This window comes from Oncorhynchus gorbuscha, linkage group LG18 (genome assembly GCF_021184085.1).
Source record: "Oncorhynchus gorbuscha isolate QuinsamMale2020 ecotype Even-year linkage group LG18, OgorEven_v1.0, whole genome shotgun sequence".
Classification (NCBI taxonomy): domain Eukaryota; kingdom Metazoa; phylum Chordata; class Actinopteri; order Salmoniformes; family Salmonidae; genus Oncorhynchus; species Oncorhynchus gorbuscha.
Window position 1 is genome coordinate 22,684,225 of NC_060190.1, and position 13,815 is coordinate 22,698,039.

The following is a 13,815-nucleotide window of genomic DNA, read 5'->3' on the forward strand; positions in this document are numbered from 1 at the left end:
TGTCAGCAACGGGTGTGGCTGAAATAGCCTATTCTGTTAATTTGGCTGAGGGGGTTCGCACGCGAACGTGTGCGAGTGCCTTACGGCAGTGATGGAAACGCACTCTGGCTCCATGCTGCCGAGGTAGGGTGTGGGGGGGTTTGCTCTGCGTTGGTGTTTCATCACCCCCTCAGCCCCTCTCCCTACTTCCTATGAGAGAGACCAGGCAGACTGGGCATAGTGTGGCAGGCCTGGATGGACGGTGCCAACATGCCAGCAGCCATCTGGCTCAGTATGGGCCTCTTGTGGAAGAGAGCCTAGCTAGTGCCATCACCCAGGCAGCAACACTTCCCGATCTAGCATGCTCCCCAATGTTCCGGGCATGTTCCGACATGCTCCCAAATGTTCTGGCATGTTCCGCTATCATTCCATTGTTTGCTTTTTTTGACAACACAGAAGCCATGGGCCTGCCTCCCAAATGGCACCCTATTACGTATATTGTGCACTGCTTTACAGAAGACATTTGGGATGCAGCCATGTTGTGCCATGGCCAGGCGTGTCCAGGCATGTTCTATCATGTGAGAACGGCTGGTGTGTTATCAAGGTCTTCACATGCCAGTCGTGATGGAGACGAAGCTAAACTGGAGCATTGTGCGACTGTGGCAGGAGGCAGCATAGCTGTGGGCGAATGGGAATCTTCGGTCTTAGTCAACGTTGTGGCCTAGTTAGGACGAGGAGTGGAGGCTATATTTATTTCATTTAACCTTTATTTAGCTAGGCAAGTCAGTTAAGAACACATTCTTATTTGCAATGATTTGTTCTGCCCCTGGACAAGGGGCAGAACGACAGATTTTTACCTTGTCAGCTTGGGGATTCGATCCAGCAACCTTTCGGTTACTGGCCCAACGCTCTAACCATTAGGCTACCTGCCACCCCTAAAGGAGCATTTAATGTTGCTCATAATGTCATTCATAAAAATATAAATGTATGTCAAGGAGCTGTGTTATTTCCTACAACTATATATGTATTATCTATTTTATGTCAAATGTATATTCGACACAGGACCAAATGTTATACTGTAGGCTAAACGACTGTGTTACTGCAAATATCCTTAGTGTCTATGTCTGCTTAGTGTCTATGTCTACTTAGTGTCTATGTCTTATAGAGGCCTAGAATGTATGTTAGACACAGCCTTACCGTGTGGACGAGCTTGATATTTACTGAAAGAGAAAGATCAATCTGTGAGCTAATGTGTTCCACTGAGACTGCATTACAGAGGGTAACCCTCTTCCCCCTTTGTCTAGTCTACACCTACTAGACTGTTCATATTTGCTCTGTCACAGCTAGGCACTCCTGTGTATTTTAGGGGGGTGGAGGAGGAGGGGGAGGGGGGGGGGGGGTCCATGGGAAACAAAATTAGCAAGCGAGAGTGCGTGTTACATTATGCGTGCGTGCCGTGCGTGTGTCTGTGTGAGCAGTGAGCAGTTCCTGGCAGTCCCAGGCCCTTTTACACAGCCATAATCCCTGAACTACAAGAGGCAAATCAATTGGCTGGTCAGAGGGTCAGTAATCCCCGGGTCAGTCAGGCTGCAGCCACACACCCACTAGGTTCCAATGACCATACTAGCATACCACAATCCATATCTATTACAATGCCTTAATTCTAAGTATTGTGCTAGACTAGTGTTGCTATTTGAATACAGCCACTGGCTACAGGGGTCTCTGCCTGGATATCACAAGGGCCACTCAGGGGCCATGGAGGGCCAAAGAAGAGCCCAGACAAAGGAGTGGACTGATCATAGCCACCGTGTCTTGGTGATTTAGATTGGATACTGTACCTAGGTTTTTACTTGGCGGGCAGAGATATAGGAGGACAGGCTCGTCGTATTGGCTGAAATGGAAAAGGTATCAAACACATGGTTTCCATATGTTCAATATATACTGTATTTATTCCATTCCAGCCATTGTGATTGGCCTGTCTTTGACATGTCCGCTCACCAGCCACCACTGGTATCAAAGGACCAAGAACAACAGAGTCTCTACTTCCTAAGGCAGCTGAAGAAATTCATCAAGCTGACCCGAGTCCTCTCCTAATACGACCGTTGCACCATCGAGAGCTGGTTGCATCACGGTCTGGTACGGGGATTGCTCCGTCCATGACCGCAAGACCCTCCGGTGGGTAGTCAAGATGGCCCAGTACATCACTAGGACCGTGCTCCCACCCATCCAGGACATCTACTCGAAACAGTGCCAGAGGAAGGTGCACAGCATCATCAAGGACCCCACACAACCCAGCCACGAGCTGTTCTCTCCTTTATCGTCAGGCAGACGGTATCGGAGCATGAGGTCTGATACCAACAAGCTCCGAGACAGTTTCTGTCTACAAGCCTTCAGACTGCTGAAAATTGAACTGGACTGACAACCTGCACTGACTCTCTGCACCTTAGCACAAATGCACTCACTCATGCACACACACACACACACCCATACATATATACAGTATACATCATAACTGCTTCAACCAGACTCTTGTTATACTGCTCAATCCCCCCCTTCCCAAAACACGTGTAAATGTTGGACTATACATGGTGCCTTCCTGTATTATACTTGTGCTAAAAAAATATGATATTATACTGAGCCGTTGACTTTATGTCCGTATTCTTATCTTATATTATTTCTGATTGTTGTTGCATTGTCCAGAAGGAACCTGCAAGTAAGCATTTCGTCGGACGATGTATACCATGAGTATCTCGTATATACAACTACTTAAAACGAGGAACACTTCAAACGAAGCCGGTTTTTATCTTCAACCTGCATGGATAGGAGGAGTTCTTACAAAATGGTGTCTAATGGTCTGAGATGGACATAAATAGAGATAGCGACCTGCAGGGAGTGTCATCACACATATTTGGCCTAAGTTGTCACAGCTCTACAAAACCCCAAGCACTCATTGGATGAAGTACTTCATATGTCCCATTATCACTGTGCACGTGAAGCCCCAACACACTAGGGGTGATGTTGACAGTGACCAAAATAAATGCCCTGACGCTAGTGAAACAGCATCTCACACACACACACACACACACACACAATCCCCCAACACACACACACACACACACTCTCTCTCTGAACACCAGGGATCAAACGCAGCACTCTCCCTGTTCCACATTTCATACACTATTTATAATGTTCTCCCTGGATAAATTATTGATGAGCTATATTTTCTATTCCTCTCCATGCACTTTCTGTACTGTTCTATGAAGGATCTAGTACCCTCACTAACAACCCACTCAGGGCCCATCTCTCTCTGTGTCCTTTTCAATGGTTGCAAAAAAGTGCAACACTTTTGACCATAGCCCTGGTCAAAAGTAGTGCACTATATAGGGAGTAGGGTGCCATTTCGGATGTAAATACTGCTAAAGGGGACAGAACTGTAAGCAGTGGAAGGTAACCATTTCCTGCCATTATTAAAGTATAGTCCCATTCGGTATTAGATAGAACATGGCGGCCCTGGCTGCCTGTGGGGAATACAACCTGTGGTTGCCTAGTTTACCCCACTGGCTCGCAGCAAAAGTTTTTTCAAATGCACATTTTTTGTTGTCTGATTGTTTTAGTCAATTACAAAAGGTACATTTAAGAAAAGTACAACATGTCTAAAGATGACTTTTCGACATTGCCTGCTCCCGAGCATTCTTACTATTTAGAAATGTTTTATATTGTTGGGCTTCCCTCATGCCCCGTTTCATGACGTGCTAGCATCCACGTGAGTGAGCGCTAGCTAGCTACCGACCGGAACACTAAGCTAGCCAAGACCAACACAAACAAAATGGACTATACAGTGGCGTTACAAATGGACAATACTAAAAATGATGTCTTACCTGCAGTGGCGACCTGTCAATCAGGGCAGGTGGGGCAGACACCTGTTTTAAGCCACACATTTTTAGAAAAAAAAAACGTTTTTGGACTTACCTGTTTAGCATGTTATTTTGGCATTAATAAGTATTTGCAAACTTTCTTGAGTAAAGGCAGCTCCAAAATGCAGGTGTTGCAGCCTTGCTCAGTGCTTTCTGTGGTGGTGGGGCAGCCAGTGGAAGATAAGGAGCGTAGCTGTTGGTAATGTTCTCTAGTTGCGCCATGATTAGCTCAGTGTTCGGTCATTCGTGGGCACAGTACTTCACTGCCAAGTCTAAGGGTAGACCTCGAGAATTCAAGCCCCTTGGGTGGTGCCATGGAGATATTTTAGAAGTGCCCATCCAAGAAGTCTCAAGGTCATTGGCCACAGATAAAATGACATCAAATAACATTATATCTACAGTAGCTTTGATTGGACTGTTGTCAACATCATACTTTCAAAATCTTAGCTAGCAGTCATCATCATGAATCAAGTCGACAATCTACTGGAAAATCCTTTTTAATCCTTGTCATATAAAGATAAATAATAGATCAAACGTATCAGTGTGCATCTGTCACTGGACATAAACATACAACAAGTTGGAAATCGCAAATTCATCAATGAGTGGTTTGGAAGAAATCAGTTACAGTGTCTAACTGCAAGCATTGCAAAGCAATCACTAGCCTGCTATTCAGTGGAGTGGCTGTGTGGTCCCAAATCTGGTATTATGTGTCTCTTTTCGAAGTTTAAAATGATAGACATTCAACATTTGCCGTGCTGTCAATGAAGCATGATTTGTGCCGCGCACAAAACAACTGGTAACTCGAAACTGTGAAAACTTGACTTCAGTGAGTTCAAGACAACTGGGAATTCCGGGGAAAAAAAATAGCTCAAACTGGGAAATACGTTTTGAACGTTCATCCAACTTGGAATTGTAAGTCGGGAACTCTGGCCTCTTTCCAGAGCTACGGCCTAAAGATCAATAACATCGTCATGATTCAACATTGTTTTTTTTTAGTTCCCAGTTGTCTTGAAAGCACCATAAATCCAGAGAATGCCAGACTTTAATGACAAAGTTGGCCCAGGAAGGACCGCCGTGCCACCTTCCTGTTCAAGTGAGCACAGCACAACAAGGTGAGTCCAAAAATGTATTGTATGCTGCTGCATAAATGATGCAATATGCCAGGGAGATATGTATACTGTAGCTAAGAAAGTAATACTAAGTGTATGTGCCTCACCCTAATAATTTGGTCTCTTACCCCTCTTAATTTCCCTAATGTTCTGACTTGGTGGTACACATGTAGCCTATAACCTGATTTAGAAAAACGTAATCATCAAATTTTGTAAGAGCTTTCGTTGTGTACGCCCCCTTCACTTATCCTACGGTTCTGACTTGGTGTACAGGGAGAACAAAGTAAGAGCGTTCTGAATGTTCTGAATGCTGTCGCTGTACATTTCAAAAGTGCTAAACAAATAGTTGTATTGACTGCGTCCATCCTAGCTCGCTCATTAATGTCTTAAACGAAATGACGGATTACCGCTCGTTGTCCCCTTATGCCATAGTTTATACATCTAAATTGACATTAGAAACAACATTTGTTTAAGCAAGTCAGCCATATCAGTTATAAATAAGGCTGAATTAACTGTTTCCCTGCCAGACAAGGGTCCACTGATAAGCAGGTGTAGCAGTAGTAAGAGACGGCTTTATGTTGAGACAGCTTTATGTAGGCACAGTTTGTGGGCACAGTTTAGTGCAATTAATGTATTGTTTAGTGTTGTAGTGTGTGAGAAAAATGACATATTTACCTGATCTATTTGATATTAATGGTTAACAATTCATATTAAACTAATAGTAATACATTTCTGTCCTACTAGTGTCTGTGTTTTTATGGTCTCCACTCTGATTCCCTAATCTGGGCGTATGGTCACTAGAGATGGCTTGAGCTGACAAATAAGTTCAAGACTGCATTGCATAGACAATAATGTGTTTTACTAGTGATAGTTTAAGAGTAGAACAATCAATCATTGTCTCAAAATCATCCTTGCAACTGGGAAACTAAGCCAGGGTGGGGTTAAGACAACAACCCGTGCACATAACAGGATGAACACAAAGTGGCCTATGATGCTCCTGGGTCTGCATGGGAGGGGTTGAACCAATCATGACTAAGCATTCTTAGTGTCAGCTATATAAAGAACTCTGCATTTGTGTAAAGGTTAGGTAACTCGGTCCAACACTCAAGGGTGTGGGGTCGAACCTCTTCATTATTGCAATAATTAAACTGTTTTAAAAAAAAGATGATTGTTTGAAGAAATGAAAACAATTATCTCTTCAGGATAAATTTCCACGGCAGTAGTGGTTTTGCTGGCATGCATCCCATATTGTTTATTTTTTTTGCCACACCAAGATTTACATGCTAAAATCGGCATTGATTACCTGTGATGAACCTAGCTATGTGTACCCTACTTGGACCCCTGGTACCCACATTTCACACGTCGAATAGCGTGAGGCCACAGGGTTCTTCTCACATTCTCCATTTCCCTATGTGGGAGCATTGCAAACCCAACCGTAGGTCGGGATTTTATACCTGGTTACATTGAACAACACAGCAGCTTTTCGGCATATTTTGTTATTTCTACAGTTGAAGTCAGAAGTTTACATACACCTTAGCCAAATACATTTAAACTCAGTATTTCACAATTCCTGACATTTAATCCTAGTAAAGATTCACTGTCTTAGTTTAGTTAGGATACATTATTTTAAGAATGTGAAATGTCAGAATAATAGTAGAGAGAAGGATTTATTTCAGATTTTATTTCTTTCATCACATTCCCAGTGGGTCAGAAGTTTACATACACTCAATTAGTATTTGGTAGCAATGCCGTTAAATTGTTTCACTTGGGTCAAACATTTTGCGTAGCCTTCCACAAGCTTCTCACGATACGTTGGGTGAATTTTGGCCCATTTCTCCTGACAGAGCTGGTGTAACTGAGTCAGGTTTGTAGGCCTCCTTGCTCAAACAAGCATTTTCAGATCAGCCCACAAATTGTCTGTAGGATCGAGGTCAGGGCTTTGTGATGGCCTCTCCAATACCTTGACTTTGTTGTCCTTAAGACATTTTGCCACAACTTTGGAAGTATGCTTGCGGTCATTGTCCATTTGGAAGACCCATTTGCGACCAAGCTTTAACCCTCCCTAATGATGCCATCTTTGTGAAGTGCACCAGTCCCTCCTGCAGCAAAGCACCCCTCACAACATGATTCTGCACCCCCGTGCTTCATAGTTGGGATGTTGTTCTTCGGCTTGCAAGACCCCTTTTTCCTCCAAACATAACGATAGTCATTATGGCCAAACAGTTCTATTTTTGTTTCATCAGACCAGAGGACATTTCTCCAAAAAGTACAATCGTTGTCCCCATGTGCAGGTTGCTGTTTTGGAGCAGTGACTTCTTCCTTACTGAGCGGCCTTTCAGGTTATGTCGATATAGGACTCGTTTTACTGTGGATATAGATACTTTTGTACCTGTTTCCTCCAGCATCTTCACAAGGTTCTTTGCTGTTGTTCTGGCATTGCACTTTTCGCACCAAAGTATGTTCATCTCTAGGAGACAGAACGCATCTCCTTCCAGAGCGGTATGACGGCTGCGTGGTCCCATGGTGTTTATACCTGCGTACTCTTGTTTGTACAGATGAACGTGGTACCTTCAGGCGTTGGGAAATTGCTCCTAAGGATGAATCAGACTTGTGGAGGTCTACAAATGTTTTTCTGACGTCTTGGCTGATTTCTTTAGATTTTCCCAGATGTCAAGCAAAGAGGCACTGAGTTTGAAGGTAGGTCTTGAAATACATCCACAGGTACACCTCCAATTGACTCAAATAATGTCAATTAGCCTATCAGAAGCTTCTAAAGCCATGACATAATTTTCTGGAATTTTCCAAGCTGTTTAAAGGCACAGTCAACTTAGTGCATGTAAACTTCTGACCCACTGGAATTGTGATACAGTGAAATAATCTGTCTGTAAACAATTGTTGGTAAAAATTACTTGTGTCACGCACAAAGTAGATGTCCTAACCGACTTGCTAAAACTATAGTTTGTTAACAAGAAATGTGTGGAGTGGTTGAAAAACAAGTTTTAATGGCTCCAACCTAAGTGTATGTAAACTTCCGACTTCATATAAAACAATCAACGACAACGTTAGCTCTTTTACCATGGAGGTCAATGGGAAAGAACGTTTGTTTTCCCCGATTTGTGGACGTGGTTGAGGAGAATTCCTTTTTATGATGTGAATATCGACTAGAAGTATCGGGACTGACACTATAATCATAGTTATTTGAGTCACAGTAACATTCTCTATTATATGTGCCTTGAGGAAAATCTAAGGATTTGTGCCAAATGGCACCCTATTCCCTATTTAGTGCACAACTTTTGACGAGAGTTCTATTGGCTCAGGTCTAAAGTAGTGCACCACATAGGGAATAGGGTGCCATTGGCAGTCTTAGACACAAGAGGATAAAGCTTCACACTCCTCTGCACACACACACACTCACACACCTGCCTGCAGGACCACAAACACATTGTTTGTGGTCTGTCATGGTCGGTCTTTTATAGACGCTGTTCGCAGTGCGCTGTGACATTTTACATTTGTATAAATGTCAGTAAATCTGGTAATATCGCAATCACACACACACACACACCTAGGAGCAGACACACACAACCAGGAGCGATCATACACACACACCACCAACTCCATTTAGACCCAGATGTAAATTAGACCAGTCTGCTCACATCAGTAGAAAAACAACAACAATTTATGTTGTTTTATTTACCTGCACAACCAGAGGAACAATGACAATATAATAATATAGAATACACGAGAATAATACAGATTACAATAGAATAATCTCCCCTGAAAGCCAGCATTGGGGAAGTAACTAACACACACACACTCACAAGGACATCTTATTCACTAGAGACCCATAGAAATCCCACAGCTCTGATTGATGTGAATCACATAGGCTGCTGTAACGTAGAGGTAACTGACAAAATAAAGGAAACACTTGAGTAAAATAGTAGTTTGAAAGTAGGTGCTTCCACACAGGTGTGGTTCCTGAGTTAATAAAGCAAGTAGGTGCATTGAAGCTGTTCTGTCTCATTGTGGCCCAACACCCTATTGAGACACTTTTTTATTTTGGTGTTTCCTATATTTTGGCAGTTACTTATAAAATCTCTTTCTCTCTCTCTCTCTCCTCTCAGTCATTATCTCTGTCTCGCACTTTCTTTTTCTCCCTCCCGCTACCTCTCTTCATCTCTCACTTCCATGCTCTCTCTCTCACACACACACTGTCTTTCTCGCTCTCTTTTCAGTAAACTGTACAGATTAAAATGGGAGCTAAGTGCTCATTTGATATACACTACAGTACAGTCCATATATCAAATGGCAATTAATTATGCATTATGGCTCCCATAGGGCTGAGAGGAATTGTAATCCCCAAAATAATCCCAGATTTTCTACCCCACATTCGTAGGGGGAAAAAAGGTGTTATCTAAAACCTAAAAGGGTTCTTCGGCTGTCCCCGTAGGATAACCCTTCGAAGACCCCAAACGAGTTCTACCTGGAACCAAAAGGGGTTCATCCTGGAACCAAAAAGGGTTCTCGTACGGGGATAGCCGAAGAACCCTTTTGGAAACCTATTCTCAGAGTGTAAAGATTTCCGGGTTTTCTTCGAGAACTAAAATCGTGCATAATTGCGCCCGGGTTTTAGAGAAGCTACTAAGACGAGGAGCGGAAGCGGAACGATGTCTATGGGCCAGGTGTTCCCTCCTCCTCCGGATTTCGAAAGATGCGAACACCTGCAAAAATCGGGATTTGTCTAAATGACCAGTGATGGAAAATCTGCACACTGGAACAAAGTTCCTTGTTTAGTTGTCTCATCTGTTGACAGATGCTACGATGCCAGTTATGTTACGTGCATCTGCCCATGAAAGATTAGACTTCTTAAAATAACCACACACACACAAATACACACAAACACAATGACAGATCCCAATGCCCAAGCCTGTACGCAATGAAACAATGTATTGTAGAGTACACCATGTAAACCACTGACTGGTCTACAGTGGTCCCGCTTAAATGTAGAGACAAGCGATGAAATGTTCTGATTGGTCAAAGGCAGCACCTGCTAGACCCGAGGGGAATATGGGTTGGCTAGTGGAGCTGTCTGTATGGTGGGGAATGTGGGTTGGCTAGAGCAGTGGTTCTCAAACCTTTCCTAAGCGACCCCCAGCCATTCCATGTATTTGATCTATTCCAGAGCTAGCACACCTGATTCAATTTGTCAGCTATTCATAAAGTCCTTGACTAGGTGAATCAGGTGAGTTAGTTCAGGACTACAACAACATTTTGAAACATTTGGGGATCTCCGAGGAGAGGTTTGAGAACCACTGGGCTAAAGAACCTGTCAAATGGTGTGGTGCTGAATGCTGGTTGGCTAAAGGAGCTGTCCGGTGAGGTGGTGCTGAATGGGGGACGGCTATAGGAGCTGTCCGGTGATGTGGTGCTGAATTTGGATTGGCTGGAGGAGCTGTGTAATGCAGGGGTGCTGAATGTGGGTTGGCTTGAGCAGGGTCCACTACACAGCGGATTCGACTAATCAAAGCTTGATGATGACTTAGTTGGTCATTTAAATCAGCTGTGTAATGCTAGGTCAAAAACCAAAACGTGCCCCAGGGGGGACCCCAGGACGGAGTCTGGGCTATAGGAGCTGTCTAGTGCAGTGGGGCTGCTCCTCTCCTCCTTTCCCCATGCATTAGGCCAATTACAGCCACACCCAGAGAGAGCGAGAGAGAAAGAGAGAGAAAGAGACAGAGAGAGAGGACGGTCACAAATAAACCTAGAGGAGGGTGAGAGAGATCAAGAGAGGGTTAGCCTACAGCCAGGACGAGAGACAGAGAGACAGAAAGAGAGAGGGTTAGCCTACAGCCAGGACGAGAGAGAGAGAGAGATAGAGAGAAAGAGGGTTAGCCTACAGCCAGGACGAGAAAGAGCGAGAGAGAGGGTTAGCCTACAGCCAGGACGAGAGAGAGAGAGAGAGAGAGAGAGAGAGAGAGAGAGAGAAGGAGAGAAGGTGAGAGAGAGAGAGAGAGAGAGAGAGAGAGAGAGAGAGAGAGAGAGAGAGAGAGAGAGAGAGAGAGGATGGCCACAAATAAACCTAGAGGGAGGGTGAGAGAGATCAAGAGAGGGTTAGCCTACAGTCAGGACGAGAGAGAGACAGAGAGAGAGAGAGAGAGAGAGACAGAGAGAGAGAGACAGAGAGAGAGAGAGAGAAGGTGTGAGGCAGAGAGAGAGGACAGCCACAAATAAACCTAGAGGGAGGGTGAGAGAGATCAAGAGAGGGTTAGCCTACAGCCAGGACGAGAGAGAGAGAGAGAGAGAGAGAGAGAGAGAGAGAGAGAGAGAGAGAGAGAGAGAGAGAGAGAGAGAGAGAGAGAGAGGGTTAGCCTACAGCTAGGACGAGAGAGAGAGAGTGTTAGCCTACAGCCAGGACAAGAGAGAGAGAAGGTGTGAGAGAGAGAGAGAAAGGCCACAAATAAACCTAGAGGGAGGGTGAGAGAGAGAGAGAGAGAGAGAGAGAGAGAGAGAGAGAGAGAGAGAGAGAGAGAGAGAGAGAGAGAGAGAGAGAGAGAGAGAGAGAGAGAGAGAGAGAGAGTGTAATAAACCTAGAGGGAGGGTGAGAGAGATCAAGAGAGGGTTAGCCTACATCCAGGACAGGAAAGAGGGAGAAGGCAGGAAAAAAGAGGGAGAGTGTTTGTGTGTGTTAGTCGGGGAAGCATACAGAAGAATCAGCACTCTCCTTACCCAGTTCTCTAGCCCTTACCAACAAACCTGCAGATACAGATACAACATAGGCATTGTACCAATTACATTTACATCCGAATCTGCCACTATAGAGCCCAAACAAAACCTAGCCTGCTGATGCAATCTTCAAACGCACACAGGTTGATTGACGCTGCCGTAGAGTTGCACAACACCACGGCGAGACATCTCATCACATCACGTCAAAACTTTCTGTACTCTTTGGACGTCTCATGAAACTCATCGACTCGGCTTGTTCAGCTGCTTCTGAATCCACCCAGGCATCAAAGCAGTACCTGACAAACGATAGCTCCGTGTTTCCATAGCGATTTATCTATCTCTATCTATCTATCTATCTATCTATCTATCTATCTATCTATCTATCTATCTATCTATCTATCTATCTATAATTGGCCGGAGCCACTGCTACTGCCAGCCAGATGCCGAGGAAGACAAGGCAGGCCCATAACAAGCCCAACACCGGCCACTAATCTTGTTATTACTGCCATCATTCAATTGGGCCTGATTTGCATAATTAAGCTCTGTGATTGGCCTGACTCCTGATTGGCCTGAAAGCCTAACGAGCCTCTGTTCTAACGAGCGGTCTTTTTTTGGGGGGGTGGTTCTATTGGAAAGAATCATGGGGTGCACCTTTAACCCTGTGAGACCCAAGCAAAAATCCAAATGAGGATAAAAAATGTATTACCCTTTAGAAATACTTCTAATAGGCCAATGATAAAAATAATTACTTTTTGTCATTTGAAGTTTATATGTAAGCTTTGCAAAAATGCACCATTGAGCTTCAATGGCGGGACAAATTTTTATTATATATTCTTTTTAAATCACATCAAATTGGATCAAAAGCATTGACATGTGATGGAAAAAATTGTCTTACGGTATATACATTTAAAATGAGGTCATATTTTGTCTGAAATAGCTAAATTGATCAATTTTGGATCTTTCCAAATGTTAGTATTTTGCTAACAAATTCATACTTTTTTGAAGGATCAAGTATTTTGTGGGTTTTCTATGTATGGAGAACATCGAATTTGTTTTCAGTAATATTTGGTTGTCCTTTCTAGTTGAACTTGGAGAGATAGCCATCCTATCTTACTTCTTCACCATAAAATGAATGGTTGTCTATGGCAGTATTCTGACCTCATAAACCAATCCTTTAATATATATATATATATAAATGTTTGTTCTTTTGATACGTAGAGAGAACATCAAAGCATTTTGTTTTCCATATTTGCATTATTTGGAAAGGAAACAATCTCACTTACTCCTGCATTAACATATGAATGTGGCCCCATGTCTCAGATTTGCAAACCTTTAAGTGCAATTATGTGTTTTTGGAATACTTACACAACTACCTCTATCTCAGAATGTTTGTTTCTCAATAAACACACAAAAAAAAAATCGACATAATCATCTTAGAGAAGACAATAAAAATAATGTCACGTCATGGGCTTGCATGGATGGCTACCAACATACAGTATGCTTGTTCATTTATAGTTGTTTATTGAACCTTTATTTAACTCGGCAAGAAAGTTAAGAACAAATTCTTATTTTACAATGACGGCCTACCCCGGCCAAACCCTCCCAACGCTGGGCCAATTGCGTGCCGCCCTATGGGACTCCCGATCGCGGCCGATTGTGATACAAACCAGAGTCTGTAGTGACGCCTCTGGCTTAGACCGCTGCGCCACTCGGGAGTCAGACAGTGTGCTTGTGTAGGGGACCAGTGGGATCTCAGACGAGTGGACACTTTTCTAATGTTTCAGAGGCTACTGATGCCACAATAATACTGACACACACCAAATACTACTGTTTGGGTCTAAGGAGACGAACTCGGTAGTGTTTGACATGATTTGTTAAGTTTAGGACCGGTACTGGATGCAATTTAGGCAGCGTTGTATTTTTACAACCGTGGGTTAAGAGGGTTAAAGGGGTGAGTCACTCACACTGCCTTGTGAATCACCATAGGTCGTTCATTATGACTCATTGATATTAATGAATGAGTCATCTATTACTCAGAAAGGATCAAACCTAATTTAGTTGTATTGGCCATGTCAATGTCCCTAATGGCATCC

The 13,815-nt window shown here is 43.5% G+C and overlaps 1 protein-coding gene across 2 annotated transcripts in view; it reads right to left on the reverse strand.

The window, feature by feature from the left end:
• Positions 1-13,815, reverse strand: part of LOC124003509 (protein bassoon-like) — a 130,146-nt gene that overhangs the window by 82,715 nt on the left and 33,616 nt on the right. The gene's annotated exons all lie outside the window — the stretch shown is intronic.